At 38.5% G+C, this 16,621-nt stretch overlaps 1 pseudogene; it reads left to right on the top strand.

The window, feature by feature from the left end:
- The first annotated feature begins 14,901 nt into the window (after window positions 1-14,901).
- Window positions 14,902-16,380, top strand: LOC140531307 (NF-kappa-B inhibitor-like protein 1; annotated as a pseudogene).
- Window positions 16,381-16,621: the final 241 nt, after the last annotated feature.

The following is a 16,621-nucleotide window of genomic DNA, read 5'->3' as shown; positions in this document are numbered from 1 at the left end:
TATGTAGATATAATGGGCAATAAGAGTCTTCCTTTCCCATTGAGGGTTATTTCACAAGCCATTTACTTTGACCAACTTAGAATCATGTTAGGATCTTTTGAAATTAATAGGAAATCTATGCTTTAACTTGTCCCAGGATAAAAAAAAGAGAGAAAATTTGGTGTCTTGGTAAGGAAGAGGTATGCAGAACATTTTAGGAAACAGGAAAGAAGGTACTGCTCTCATATTTTATGTTCAAATAGCAAATAAAGCTTTGGGAAATTTGGAGCTTTATTTCTAGAAACACCAGAGGACTCATCACTGTCACATGAAAATATTTCTAGTACAACACACTAGAGTCTCCCCATGAAATTATTTCTTATACTATAGAATATGGGGATAAAATGTGCCTTTGTTGGCTCTTGTGTACTTATAATATGCTGTTAACCTAGCAACTAGCTTGGTACCATGCACACAATAGGCACTCAATAAAAATATCAGAGAGCTATAGAGCCAAAAGGCATCTTAGCCATTATTTGGTTCAATTTTGTCATTTTATAAATAAGGAACTGAGGCTCAAGGAGGTTAAAAATCTCTTCATGAGAACTTGTTTGTTGATTAAGGTGTTTAATTGTTAATGTCCATTGTCTAGTAAATAAATATCTACAGATAAAGATACGAATGTATTAAAGCAATTTCAACTCTTGGAATGATGATGTTGAAAACACCAGGGGAATATTATTAGACATAATAACTGATTGCATCTCTGAAACATTATGGTATACTATAACATGTGAAAGTAATGGAATATTATTGTGGAGTAGGAAATAATGACTTTGAGGACCTCAGAGAAACATGGGAAGAACTGTTAAGAACTGGTAGAAAGCAAAACAAGTGGAACCAAAATAACATAAAGCCAACTACAACATACATGAAGAATTTGCTGAAAGGAAGTCAAATGCTTGGGAAGCGAAAAATCAGTAATGGTTCAGAACAGAGAATGAGATGTACCTCCCTGTTAAGATCAGAAAAGTGTAGGATTACTGGGACAAATGTCATATACATTGTTAGATACAGTTTTGTTTCAGGTGCTTTTGGTTAATTCCTTTTCTTTGTTAGTAAGAGAGAGGTCATTCTTTAACTCTTCTCAGCAATACAATGATCTAAAACAATTCTAAAAGACTCATGATGGAAAATGCTACCCACATCCAGAGAAACAGCTGATGGAGTCCGAATGAAGATCAAAACATACTATTTTCATTTTTTTTCTGTTTCTTCTTTTCTCATGGTTTTCCCCTTTGGTTCTAATTCTTCTTTACAACATGACTAATGGGGAAATATGATTAATATGATTATACAGGTATAGTCCATATCAGATTGCATGCTATCTTGGGAAGGGGGAAGCGAAGGGAGGGGGAGAAAATGTAGAGCCCAAAATCTTATACATGTGAATGTTGAAAACTAAAAACAAATAAATAAAATTTAAAAAAAATAAGAGAGAGGTCAGTCTGGAGGGGATGGAAGTGTTTTCTTCTTCCTCCTCCTCCTCTTTTTCTCTTTTCTTTTCCTCCTCTTCTTTTTGAAATTACATCAATATATAAACGAATGGCATGAAAAATGTATTTCAGAGAACTTTAGAGCCAGAAACACACAATTGGTGGTTCATTCAAAACTTGACTAGTGTTACCTTCAAAGCCAGTCCATTGCTGGTATAAATACTCAGCAGCTCCTGAAAGTTTTCTTCCAAGTATGTTTTGCATTTATTTGGCTTGGGCCAATGTCATTAACCATTTGTTTGTCCTCTAGTTGAGGAAACTGTACCTATTCCAGTGGTTACCAGTACTTTGTAATCACTAGAAATGCTCATTAGACGGTCTTTTTTTCTCTTTTGAATTGACACAGTGGTGGTTGCCTGAAGGGGGATGGGTGTTGCTGCCCTTGTGAGATATTGAAGGTCTGTTTCCACTCTGTACCTAGATAGAGTGATAGATAATAATCATGTCAGAAAATAAGTAGGTAGATCTGGTTGCCTGATCACCATGACACAGTACTGGAGATAGCTGACTGGTTGTTAAAGAGAGCTTTGTTAAATCATTAATTCAATTGAATTCAAGAAACATTTATTGAACACTTACCATGTATGTCCACTGTGCAAGTCACTATTGGAGATATGAAGTAACGAGATATGATTAATTCCCTCATGGAACTTATAATCTAGTGCTTGAGATTTTAAGACATGTATGCAAATAATTGTAAAAGTGTGATAAGTGCTCTATGAAAGTACGATCAAAATGCTGTGGGAGGAAGCAGAGGAAAGATGATTTCTAATTCAGGTGAGGAGGGAAGGCTTCATGTACAAGGTGGTGTTTGAGCACACGCTTGAATGATATCTAGGATTTTGACAAATGGTAATATGAGAAAGGGCATTTTAGGTGGAATAGATAGTATGAAAAACATAGAAAGCAGGGAATAGTGTGCTCTTTTTGCTGGAGCATATGGTATGGGAAAACCTGTAGTGAAAAATAAGACTGAATAATAGGTTAGAGGCAGACTGAGGAGGGTTTTGAATGCCTGTACATAATGGGGAACCACAGGAAACTTTTGGCCATAGGAATGATACAATCAGAAGTGTGTTTTGTCAAATTGTATGAGAGACAAAGTCAAAGAGAACATTTAGGAAGCCATCTGTGAAGCCAAAGCCAATCACTCATGGCAGCACACCTGAGGACTGCCACTGCGAATGATAATAGCATAGTATAATAAACTCTGTTCAGCAATAAACTAAATATGGTTCAATAAAGTGTGGCATACCATTCATAACAACATCCTTAAACAAAACATATCATCTAATACATATATATGTCTCATACTCAGTATGTCATATGGTGCATAATATATATCATTATACATGGGAGGAGGGTCCCAGGCTAAGGTCTTCCCTAGCATGACACATCCTTAAGGCATAGCAGAAAAACCACATCATCCACCTGTAGATCACTGTTAACAATCTTCTTCATCAATACACAGTGTCCAAGTAAAGTCCTCTCTTATCTTGATTTGAGGCTGACTTCCAAACCCCATGGCTCCTCCTCCAGGCCCCCTCTCCTAGCTCTTGCCTGGGTTCACACACAGGCAACCCTCTGATCCTGCTCCTTGTCTCAGCTCACGGGGACCATTCCACTCCAAACTCTTTCTGCTTCTGCCTGACAGCAGGCTCGAGGGTCTACTGCCCACAGCTTCTGTTCCCAGGGAAGCAGCATAACAATATTTATACACATTACCAGCGCCATCATCAATTCACTCGTAAAGATCAACAGACAGAGTTTCTGTCTGAGAAATCAACACAGAGCAACAGACAGAGCACTGATACCACAAACATTCTTTCTGTTAGGCCTCCCCACAAGCAAGGTCCCCTTACCTGCTCATGGTCACTTTTTTCTCAGCTCTACTTTTCTTTCTCAGCACTTCTTCTGACTGTTACACACACACACACACACACACACACACACACACACACACACACACACACACACACACACACACATACACACACAGAGTTTCTAATCAAAAACTCTTGATTGATTCAATCAAAGACAAGACTCAATCAAAGGTACCTGATTGGCTAAAACTCAATCCAGAAAAAAAGCAAAAAAAAAAAAAAATCCTGCTTTTCTTACTGTTACACCATCATAATTGTCCAAATGAAAAGTAATAAAATTCTGAACTAAGATGATGTTGAGGGGGAATTAAAATGAGGGGGAAAATGTAAGTGATGTTGAAATGCAATTAGTAAAATTTGGTTGATTAGATATTGGTGGTGAAAATCAAGAAAAAGGGAAGATTCAAAGATTATTCTAAGGCTCCTACTCTTTCTGATTGGGAAGATGATGGTGACATTAATAGAGACAGGAAAAACTGGAAGAGATCTAGGTTGGGGGTGGAGGAAGTGATACTTTCTGCCTTGTACATCTGGGGTTTGTGATGTTACAGGGAAATTCAAGTAGTAATATCCAGCATATTTTTTTTTCATAAGAAAGTTACTTGTAAAAAAGATCTTGGAAATCTTATATGTGTGATCTACAAGCTCAACATGAGTCTACTGGATGGGAAATGAGAAAGAGAATAGGTTAAGGATAATAGGATTATAATATTTAAAGTTGGATCTTAGAGATCATTCTAATCCAATCTCATTTTACAAATGAGGAAATCATGACAAAGTAAAGGGATATAATTTACCCAAGGACACACAAATTAGGATTTGAACCTTGGTCTGAGTCTCAGGTTTTCTGACTCCAAATTTAATTTAAAAAAATTACTGAGCAGCAGAGTCAAGGTCATGGGGTCAAAGATTTAGAGCTAGAAAGGGACCCTTTATCATCTAGTCTAATCCCCTCATTTTGCAGAAGAGGAAACTGAAGTTGAGAGAGGCAAAGCTACTTGGCCAAAGTCACAGGGAGAGTATAAAACACAAACTGTAGTGGAATTGAGGGTCAGACTTAACTCTTCCCTGATCCCCTCACCTGGAAGTGATCTCTCTTTTTTTCCTGGGCTCCCATGTAACACATTGTTTATATTTCTCTGATGTTGCTTGCCATTTTCTGCTTTGCGTTATAGTATTAATGAATTTTGTTTGTTTTTATACAAGTCCTATTTCCTCAGCTGGATTATAAACAGGGACCATGTCTCATTTAGTTTTGTGTCCCTCACAGTGAATATATCATAGACATGCAATCAATGTTTGTTGAGTTAATGAATGAAAATTGAATGACCTATACTGATTATTAAATAGGAAAGAAGGATTTATAATTCTTTTATCTGTAGATTTTTATAAATAGGAAGAATGGAAAGAAATGAGGTAGGAAAGGGAATGGATTATATGAATTTCTTAGGACCTATACAGTCCTCAAATTTGCTGATTTTCTCTCAAGAGAGATTTTGATACTAATTTGGTGACTCTAGTAAGACCATGTATCAGAATTTCAAATGCTCTTTACTAGAAGTAGTTATTAGGTTATGCTGACATTAGTAAAATATCTGAACAAATATCTATCCAAGTGAGTAATCCATCTCTGTGAACTCCAAATGAGTAAAACTCCTCCCAGAAACTATTCTAATTGGGTTAAAAATTCTGAGACAGTATTTTTTCTGTCATTTTCCATGAACTAAGGAACAAATCATTTTGTCTGCCTAAGCAACAAGGTCAAACCAAATGACTCCTGGAGTCCAGAAATAAGTTGTCAATCTTGAGTGGCCTTGTTTTAGATTAGATATTTGGCCTCCAAGTTCAGATAGGTGTCCAAATCGCCTACATCTGCAAAGGTAAGCTTGAAATTCCACAGGAGTAGGGTTCCCCCCCTCTCCCCGCTGTAGATTTGGTGATTCTTTCTGATTCAATTCAGGATAAGGGAAACCATTTGGACAGCAGATTTTCATGGAGCATTTAAGGAACTACATTTTTGTTTGAAGAGCAGTAGAATGAGAGACAGAATAAATGGAATACATCTAAAAGCAAGACCATTCCATCAAACCTCGGTCCCTGGCATTTGCCCCTGTATGTCTTACACATCATTTTTTTTTTCTTTTAAAAGGAATTGCTTATCTCTTTTCTATGTCTGAGGTAATGACTTTTTACTTGAGGAGGTAAGTCAATGAAATCAACAAGCATTTTTCAAGTCCCCATTCATGTATCAGGTACTGTGCTGGGTACTGGAGACACAAAGACAAAAAAATAATATGAGATGGTTCCTGCCCTCAGGGAGCTTATTCTACTGGAGGGATACAGGATGCATAGAAATACAAAATATACACAGAAAAAGAAAGTCATTTCTGAAGATGGGAGTGAGCACTAACAACTGAATCCAGGTCTTCTGACTCCAAATTTATGATTCAGAACAGGTCTTATATAGGAGGTGGGAGCTGAGTGAGCCTTGAAGGGAACAAGGGATTCCAAGAGGCAGAGGTGAGGAGGGAGAGCACTTTCAGGCATGGGGGACAGGCAGGAAATGGAATGTCACTTATGGGGAAATTGCAAGGAGGTAAGGATATTGCCACGTAAATAAGTGTGAGACTTCCACTCTCCCTTAAGTGAGATTACATTTCCTGTTAACATCAACTTGGTTCATACTCCTGCTTTTTCCTGGTCTTTGGAAGCCTTAAAGATTCCTCTATAAGGATGTTTAATTCAATTCAATGAACATTCATCCAGCTAATAAGCAACAAATAAATAATTTTAATAATAAAATTAATTTTATAATAAATAATTTATAATAAATATAAATATATATAAATTATATATAAATATATAAATTATATAAATAATTTATAATAAAATTAATCAAGCAAGACAATGTGCTAACGGCTGAAGGCTGCCCTTGGCAGTTTCATTTGACAGGAGCCTGACCTATAGAAGAGGAGGTCAGGGACCTGGAGTTGTTGTGTGCTGTGTGGATAGCAATATAGTCTCAATAGCTAAGATAAAAAGAGGCCTGGGGGAATATTTGCACCTGTTAATGTCCTTTCTGCAGGCTATCCCAATCCATTTTTATTAGTATCAAAAAGATTACAAGGCAAGCCCAGGATAATTCAGACAATCAGCTTCCTAGGGGCAAAGCTCAGAAGTGGATATACATGGCATTGAGTACAATCCAGACACACAGGTGTAAGAGAAAGTTTTTTTAAAGAAAAGAAGGTGACAAAAAGTCCTTTTAAAGTGCTGATTCCAAGCTTGATCTGTCTCTACTTTTCCTTATAGGGATTATAGCTATATGAAGAATCCAGGTTAAGGGCACTTGGGGCACCTGGTAATGCCTCACTTAGAACAGTAGACAATGATTGAACCTCATTAGTTTAATCTGCCCCTGGAACAGCCTGGTTTATAACACAAGGCCAGTTCCTTTCCTTAATAAGGAACACTATCCTCATTGTCTTTTGGGGAAGACAAGGTTATGTCAATTAGGTCCTCTCTGATTAATGAGATGCTCATTCCCTGTCAGTGACCACCTCCCTCCCCCAAGAATATTTCCTTGGGCAATCATTTGTAGCACCTGAAACAGAACAAATCCTTTTTCTTTAAAAAGAAAAAAAAAAAAGAAAAAACCCAGAATGGAACACTTTTTTGTTTTTGAAGTATTTGGCAATGAATGGGGAGCTTGTTGCTGCCAATACAGCTTAGATATCAGGTCATCCGTCCAGTACCTATGAAGAGCTACATAATTGAGGCACTAGTCTCTCTATTTTAAAATATTTCCACTACCCAGAAATTTGAACAGATCTCAGAACCCTTTGTAGGCAGTTTATCTCATAATAGACCTACCTATTAAATGGGCCGAAAGAAGAAGTTATGAATCCTCATTCAGAGGAAAATTCTGTTGTATTCAGTTCTTGTTTAGGAACTGGGGTAAATGAACCTAAACACCTATAACTCTCTGTCAGGAAAGTTCCTTATGATAAAGAAGGTACATTATCATTATAATTATTCCCATGATTGTAGGTCTAACTTACTGAATAAAAATGATATGGATATGGCTAGCTCACTCCTCGCAGCATTGCTTTAGTGGCCTAAACCTATGTGCTCCCTATATGGCTAGTTCCTGGACTTTACGCTAGAGTTGGCTTGGTTTAGAGGTAATGTGTCTTATCCACTGTGTACTAGAGTACAAAAGAGTACTCAAACCTTCTCCAGAACATGGATGTATTTCATTCTTAAGAACTAAAAGAGGCTGTGACCTACTGCAATTGACAATTTATTCCAATTTGTCAGTGTAATTTTGGTAATTTCTCCTTTACCAATTACATAGCGCTAACTCAGTGAAACCACAGCAAAGGACTATATAGATATACATTTTGTGAAAATTTGAACAGGGATGGGGGATCAAGTTTACTTTTGTTTAACAAAATTACCTTGGAAAATATAAATGAGTAGCATGAATGAGACTGTAGTGCAGAAAGTCTATAATCTTTTAGGGGACAATGGACTCCTAAGCACCAACAAGTATTTTGGAAGTACTCCATTTAACATGCCAAACAATGAACATCAGAACTACAGGATCATCCATTCATTAAATTAGGTTCCCTAAATTAAGCACACATTGAGAGCTTAGTTAGAATGACTGGATGTACCTGAAGGTCATAAAAGTGCTTTCGTTCCTAAAGCTATAAGTGAAATATTTCCCTAATCCAAACGGACACTCCCAATTCATCCCAATGAAGGTTTTACCAAAATTCTGGTTCCTTGAGTAGGATTCTGCTTGTCTAATTTCTTTTGCTGCAAATGCCTAGTTGATTGAAGTGGATATATTGATTACCTTAAATTAACTATGTAGGTGGATCATTTCTATAGCACCTATTAGTACAGCTCCTATTCCCTGAGCACTGAGGCAAAGACGTCAGCCTTGAACACACAAAAGGAGGCTCAGCCTTTTCCCTGAGCTCCTCATTGGTCTCAAGCCTATAATTTAGACTGAGCTCAAATTCTTCACATCATGCTCATTTTGAAATGAACTAGGGTTAATCTAGTTAATTCAAAAAAGGATGATGAGTTCATCCACTCTAAAAATCAATGCCTTGGTCTTATTTTTGCAAATAGTAGCCATCCTTTGTAAAATGTAAAAATAGTAAATTAGCAACTGCCAAGAAAAAAGAAAAATGCCCCAAATAAAAGTAAACTTCTTGCATTTCTAATAATCTATTATATTTCCTAGGGAAGGGCCCTTTAAGCAAGGGGAAAATTGCAAATATCACTAAGAAAGTGTTCTGTTCATAGCAACCAAAGAATTGAGCTTTAGAAATTAGCCCTGCTATGTATTTTTTCCATTTAGTGATCATGGAAATCAGTCTTTAGGCTTCTCATTTGGTATTCACTGAAATGAAAACATAATCCAAGTTAATTACTGTTCCCCAAGGTATCTGGTTGCACAATGTTTTATAAAATTAAAACCTGTTAAGTACCCATGAAAAAAAACACGTTTTAGATGCAGAACATTAAAACACACACAGACACACACACACACACACATACACACACACACACATACCCCACAACCCACCACCTTGCACCTTTAATTCTGCTGTCATGTACGCTTGATTAACCTGGAACAACAAAGCTTTAGGGAGTTTCAGGGCTGTTGGAAAATTTCTTAGGACTCATTTCCACCTAAAGGAACTGAGAAAACATGAAGATCTAAGGGGACTCACATTTTGAGGGTCAATTCACTATTTTGACCTCTCAATCCTCTGATCCTCAGACTGACCTAAAAACTGGGAACACAACTATATTGTTCCTCCTGTGCAGAGGAAATTTCTAAAGAAATTTGATTTATGATTATTTGGTTAGGAAAATATGGGTTTTGAGATTTGTTGGTATGATCTGGGTCAATGATTGTAAAAGGAATAATTAAAACCTTTCAGGCTAACCACCATAAGGTAAAGCTGAGGAATATACTGAGTTGTTATCTGCCTTTAATATTACCATTCTCTCCTTACTTGCATTGAGTTTGTTTAATTTAAGTGGTAACCTACCAATTCATGTGACTGCCACTGTGAATTCATGCTCTCTAACCCTACCACTGTAACCTCAGGTAATATTTCCTTAGTTTCCTCATCTATAAAGTGAGAGGTTTAGTTTGGGTGGAGGTAGATTTGGGTGGAAATACCTACTTTATACCACATCTATGCAGTATCTCCAAATCTCAGTCCATTTGGTTCATTTAATTTGATGACTGGATAATTACTTCAGGGCTAAATATCAGTCAAGCTGATTATTTGCTGTCATGAAGAACAAAAGAAGATATTAAAATTTCTTACTTTGCAAATAGTTGTACTGATATTAATAAAGTCTTAAAGCTTTTTTTTCCTAAAGTTTTAGATTTAAAAAAAAATACATTTTAACAAGGCCATGGACATTTCATGGTAAGAAATGATCCATCAAAGGAAAATCAAGTAAAACGGTAAATTTCAAGTTATTATCGTCCATTACTAAACCTTAATCTGTGCTGAGGGATATCATTCATTTATTTTCTAAGCACAAGAATAGTGGCTTTGTCAACGACAATTCTCAAATCAAGGAGACATTGATTTGGTATCATGTGTCCCCCTAAAGCTTTATAAAATTAGAAATTTAACTTCATATAACATGATACACATGATTTTTGCCCCTGTGATGGATGCATATCTGTTGTCAAAGGATTTACCACATTGACTGCAGGAACTCTTGAAGAATATCTACCAAATTCATAGAATCATAGAATCTGTGAGCTGGAAGGGACCTTTAGTTCTACAACACTTCTAACAAGTGGTCTCTGATTGAAGGCCTCCAGTGAGGGGGATATTTACTACCTCCATAAGCATTCCATTTTATTTTTAGACAGCTCAAATTGTTAGGAAGTTTTTGCTTATATCAAGCCTCAACTTGCTTCTGCAGTTTCTACCCATTGATCCTAATCTTATGAAGTCAAGGAGGACAACCTTAATCTCTCTTTCATAGGATAACCCTTCAAATACTTGCAGACAGTTAAGGAGGCTTTATCTCTAAGGTAGGTAGGTAGGTAGATAGATTTATTAGGCATTTATTAAGTGCCTTCTGTGTATATGCCAGGTACTGTGTTAAGCCCTGAAAAGCAACAGGGACAACGTATAAAGTCTAGAGAACCAGAATTGCCGCTGGGAGGCATGTGAGCATGGCACTTTCTCAAATGGAGCTTCTGGGCCGAAATTCACTCATCTGAGAATGGGGCCACAGGGGCAGAGGCATCTCTAGGATAAGATGGCAGCTGAGATGAAGGTGGAAACATCTGGAAATCCAGGAGCAGAACTTGGCTAAATATTTCCGGTTCTTTCAATTCAATATAGCCCTCTAACCATCTTGGTCACTCTGTTCTGGACACACTCCAGGTTGTTTGTATCTTTCCTAAGCTGTAGTGCCCAGAACTGAAAATGGTATTCTAGACGTGGTTTGGCCAGATCAGAATATAGAGGAATTCTTAATTCCTTCATCATGGGTCATGCCTTTCAATGAAGTCTAGGTTAGCATTAGTTTTTTGTTTTGCTTTAGTGGAAACTGAGGCTCTTCTTTTGGATCATATTGAGCTTATAGCCACCAAAACCCTGAGACAGTGTTACATATGAATGGTTGGTTTAACTATGTCCCCCATCCTCTGTGCAATTTGTCTTATGAACCCAAGTATTGGACTCGGATCATTTCAAAGACAAAAACTGCATGTTTTTGAGTATAATAGAAATAAAATGTACCAAAATGAGGATATACAGTTAATTATGCAGGCAGTTGTTAAATAAATGATGCTCAGTTTCAAGTCATAGTTAAGATGGCAGCTTTTGAATACTCATGAATATTTAGTTGAGTACAAATGTTCTTAAACTTATTATTCTAAAATGCTGGGTCCTTAGCAAGGCTCATTAGGTCTAGAGAGAAATAAAAAGAGGCATTAACCTGAAAAAAAACCCTTCCATGTGTTTAAAAGTCTGTAAAAATATTTTCTTTTTCTGTAACAGATTTTTTTTTAAATCAACCTACTGAGACACTGAGGCTAAACTAGAAAAGGAGAAAAATCATTCTTGAATCCTTAGCCAAAAAACATAGTTGTTGTTAGTCCTTTGTTTTCAAAGAGGATCAGCAACATCTGGGTGATGTCTTGACTTGTATATAAATTGTATTTAAGTGAAAAAGAGTTGAACAGTCATCAGCCTCCCTGTCTCTTCCAGAATCATCAAAGTCCAAGACCAAAGTCCAAGACAAAAGTCAAAATGACTGGTGATGGCCCAGGATTCAGCGGGTGACCTTGGTGTCTTTGATATCTGACCAAGGTCTAAGCACTCCGAAGCATCTGCCTTCATGGCAGCTAAATTTTCTCATCTGCCCATTCCCCTGGGGGTAGTCTTTAGAGGCTTGGGATAGACATCTCCCTTACACACTGACTAGTTTGAGATGTATGGGTTACCCTTAACCTGGGTTTAGCCCATCTGCCAAGAGCGTTTAGCAGGGTGAGGCTTCTCGACATGCTACAGCTTCTTGGAACTGCAGGCAAGAGTTGGGTGAAAGTGGACACCAAAGATGGACAACCAGCCCTCAAAAAGGTTCACACCAGAGGTACTAGTCTTCCCTGAATACCCCAGACATGCCTACCCAAAAATAAAATAGGGCTTGCTTAAGTAGATTGCAGTTCCTTTCTGGGTATGCCTTTTATTTTAAGTGTAATATTTGGAACTGAACCCTCAACTCTTCTCCTTTTAATCATTTTGACAATAAACTCACTTTCTAGGCTATGCTTGATTGGGATCACCATCGAAGTTAGAGGCAGTTGGGGCTATCAGTGTACTTAGGATACTATTGCTGCCTTGGTTATTTGAGTAGCTTGCCTTCCATTAAAAAAAAAAGCTAATCAATTTTAGTTCAAAATAGATTCAAATGCCACATAAATTGTTCTGCATCGCTATCACTGCCCAGGATGTAATTGCTTTTGGGAATCAAATTCATGACTTGCATTCATGGGTGGGTGAAACAGAGGTAGGGCTCTCTGAGTCATTGCCATGCAAAGGAGCATGTGGTGGTCAGGTGACTTTTTCTCTTCTCCCACTTAAGAAAAACTGACATTCCTTGTCTTTTAGCAGGCCCCACAGAAATAGGACACTCCAAATTTTGCTTCTAAATTAGCTCTGTTCATCTTCCTCTTCAAGTCTGAACTCATTCAACTTCTAAGAATATAAAATTTGGAGACTTTTTGCTTATGAAATGACAGTGGCTTGAGGGGGAGAGACAGCCTACAAAAAGTTAGTTGTAATCACAATAATTTAGCTTTGCAGATAATATTTGATCTTCACAGATTTGATTTCAAATCACACTGACTTTTAAAAGAAGTAATTTATCTATTTTAGCTAGCTGGCTCCTCCCCAATTTGAAACTGGGAAATTCTGAAGTTAACTCTAGCTTTAGTATTAAGTGCCTTACAATGCTAATAGATTCAGACAAATAACAGCATTGGAACAGTAAAATATTTAATGGGGATAGAAATTAGTAGTAAAGCAAAGAAACAAATAGCATACATTTCAGAATTAATATGATGTCCTTCCACTCACCTCTCCACCACCCTAGCAGTTGGGAAGTGAGTGTCTCCAAAAGACTCACATTTGCAATAGGATCAGCTGCCGGCAAAGGTGGATGAACAGAAACCAGTGCAGACACACTCGGTGTCTCAGACCGTTTTTTGCATTATTCACACACACTAGTCAGTCTCCTAAATTCTTGCCTTTGCATGGTCTGCTTCCCTTGCTTGGAATGAACCCCCTTTTCTCTTCTACATCCTCAAATTCCTAGTTTCCTACAAGGCTTAAGCACCTCCTGTTACATGAGGCTTTCCTGCTCTCCCTTGTTCTTCACCTGTTGGTACCTTCCTCACCTTCCTCAAATACCTTGTATTTTTTTTTTTTTTTTGCTGTTGAGTGATCAGCTTCCATGAGTTCAATGATCACTTCATACAATTATTATCTTTCTAAAGATGATTCACAGATTTGCATATCTATTCCAATTCTTTCTCTCCAGTTCTAATCTCATTCTACCAAAAGCATTTTGGACATCTCAAATTACCCTGAAGGCATTTCAAACTTAATATGCCTGATAATTGTTCCCTCCATACCAGAGATGTGCTGGTAAATGTTCAACAACCAACTCTCCAGGAGAAAAATGTACCCTAGACACAATTTCAAGTTTAACCTGCCTTTGTAACATTTTCTCCATTATGTTCTTAAGTTTAGACAATCAACAAAACAAATTAAGCCCTGATTTATAGGTTACCTATGTCTGAGGTATAAATCTTCACATTGAAAATTAAACAATAAGTTCTAGCAGGCCATTTCAAGCTGGGTTTCTGCCCAGAACCTTCTCCTTCTCCCAACTTTTCTATAACCATCAATGATACCAGCCCTACAAAGCCACTGTCAGTCAGCTCCTCACTCTTACTCGCCCCATATATCCACTTCTCAGCTAGACTATTGGAAGGCCACTTCTAATGGGCCTCTTTGACTAATCTCACTTTACTGCAATCCAAATTCCACTCAACAGTCAAAATGATTTTTTCCAAAGTACAAGTCTGATCATGGCACTTCCTTTCATCTGTGTCCTTTCCCCTACATTTGACGTCATGGTCTTCTTCAGCAATGAAAGATGAACACACACACAGGAACTACTTATTGCCTCTATAGGACCAAACGCAAAATCCTATTAGCATCTAAAGCTTTCATGACCTGGCTCCTTCTTACTTTACTAATCTTTTTACACTTTACTGCCCTTGACAGGCTCTATGATCCAACTACAGTGGCCAATCTGCTGTTCCTCACACATGGCACTCAATGCTCCCCTTTCTTACCTTATCTTGCCCCCTATATTCCCTGGCTCCATCAAGACTCAGCTCAATCTCACCTCCTATAGGAGACCATTCCCAGTTTTCTAACATTCAGTAACTTCTGTCTGAGATTACCTTCCATTTATAAGTATGTAAATCTTGTAACTACATAGTCAATGGAATCTTGTTTCCCCCATTAGAATGTAAGTTCCTTGAGTGAATAGTGATTAACACATAATGATCACCAAATAAATGCTTATTGACTGACTGCTGGGCAGCTAGATAGCACAGTGGATAGAATGCCAGACCTGGAATTAGGAAGACCTGAGTTCAAATTTGACCTCAGACACTTACCAGCTGTGTGACCCTAGGGAAATCACTTACCCTTGTTTGTCTCAGTTTCCTTGTTTGTAAGATGAACTGGAGAAGGAAACGGCAAACCATTCTTTGTGTCTTTGCCAAGAAAACCCCAAATGGGGTCATAAAGAGTTGAACACATCTTTTTTTTCTCCTCCAGGATTCTCAGGCCCTAGGTAGGGCCCTGACTCAATTTAACTGGATTTCAAGACCCATCATGGGTCCTTCCTCTCACCAATGTTGACGTGAACACCATTTTCAAGGAACTTTGTCTACAGGATGGCTGAGCAAGCTCAATCCTTCTTTCAGTGCCACCTAAAGCTGGATGTAGATGCTGGAGAGCCACCACCACTCCAACAAGCCTGTGCCTGCCATGATGCCCCTGCCCTTCAACTGCTACTCCACCTTGGGGCTGACCCCACTCACCAGGACTGCCATGGGAATACTGCTCTGCATGCTGCTGCTTGTCAGAGTCTTAGTGCCTACAAGGACTTCTTCCTGCCTCTGATGACACAATGTCTGACTGCCATGAAGATGAAGAACAAACAGGGAGAGAGCCCTGGGAACTTCTAGGCTGGGAAAGTCCCCCAGAGCCATCTACAGAAACTGAGGGAGAAGAGGAAGAGGCTTACAGGGAGAGCAAATGGAGACAAAAACTTCAGGAGGAGGGAGAAGATGAGTGACAGGAGATGCTGGGGAGGTTTGAGGGTGATGTGGATGGCATCATAGACACCCCAGAGCCTGAGTCCTTCTCTGCCTAGACGGAACACCTGGCCAGGGAACATGGCCAGAAACTACAGCAACAAGCAACAGAGAGAGCCCAATATCCAAACTCATGCCAGCTTCCTCCCGTAGCTGGCAGCAACAAGAGGAGGAACATCATCTACTCCAGGAGCAAGCCCAGGCCAAGGAAGAAGAACTGAGGGAGAGCAGAGCCAAGAAGACCCAGCAAGCCAGAGAGATCCCACTAGGACAAAGCACAGGGGAGACCTCACCAAGGGGGGGGAAAGATTTTGGTGTTTTAGAGCTATATCCTGGGCCTGCCTTGGGGGAAGGGACCCTGAGGCAAAGGCAGCAGCAAAGGGGCCTCCACCCACAGATCCCAGGAGCCCTAAGAAAGTATTTGAGGACCCAGCAGGTTCAATGGCATCCTGACTAATTCCTGCAGAGATTTAGGTGCCAAATTGAAACTAGGGAAAGGGAAAAAGTAATGGAGAGTGTGATAACTCTGTCCCAGGCCCTCAATCACCATGCAGAAAGCCTAAAGTAACCCAGAGGAAAAAGACAAAGAATGGGTACACATGATGAGAATAAGGCAGACAACAGAATTCAGGGAATAAGGACAAAATGTAAGACCTGGCATGAGGGAAAAACTGGGTGTAGGAAGAGAAACTGAGGGATGGAAACTGTAGAAAAGGATAAGACCCAAATGAAGATGGGTTGTGGGTTAGAGATAAAGCTGAGCTGGAGCAGTCATGGGAGGTTGCTACCACTAAATCCCTTGTCTTCCTACTTATTTCCTAATAAAACCATTTCCCATCTTAAAAAAAAAAAAGAAGAGTTGGACCCAACTAAAACGACTGAACAACAACAAAAATTGCCTGACAGATATATGAGTGCATATTAGTAGATGCTTAATAACAGCTTGTTGATTGATTGATAGAGGTTTATAATCTAATAGTTTAGAAATCAAGACTTCCAGGTTCTTTTCCCTATTTCCCTCAGGAACTGGGTGATTTTAGGTGGGCTACTTAACCCTTATATAGCTCATCTTAAGAATTTATAACATTTGTCTGTGAAATGTTTGAAAAGATTTGATGAAATTGCTTTTTGCTTCTGTCTCCTCATTTTGAAGTAATAATACCTGTACTTAACTGCAGGTTTGTGATGATGCTCAGACGAGCTCAACCTTACTCTGGAAATCCATCTAGTTGATT

The sequence above is a fragment of the Notamacropus eugenii genome, chromosome 3 (assembly GCF_028372415.1).
Source record: "Notamacropus eugenii isolate mMacEug1 chromosome 3, mMacEug1.pri_v2, whole genome shotgun sequence".
Lineage (NCBI taxonomy): Eukaryota > Metazoa > Chordata > Mammalia > Diprotodontia > Macropodidae > Notamacropus > Notamacropus eugenii.
This window is presented reverse-complemented; position numbering and strand designations above follow the sequence as displayed.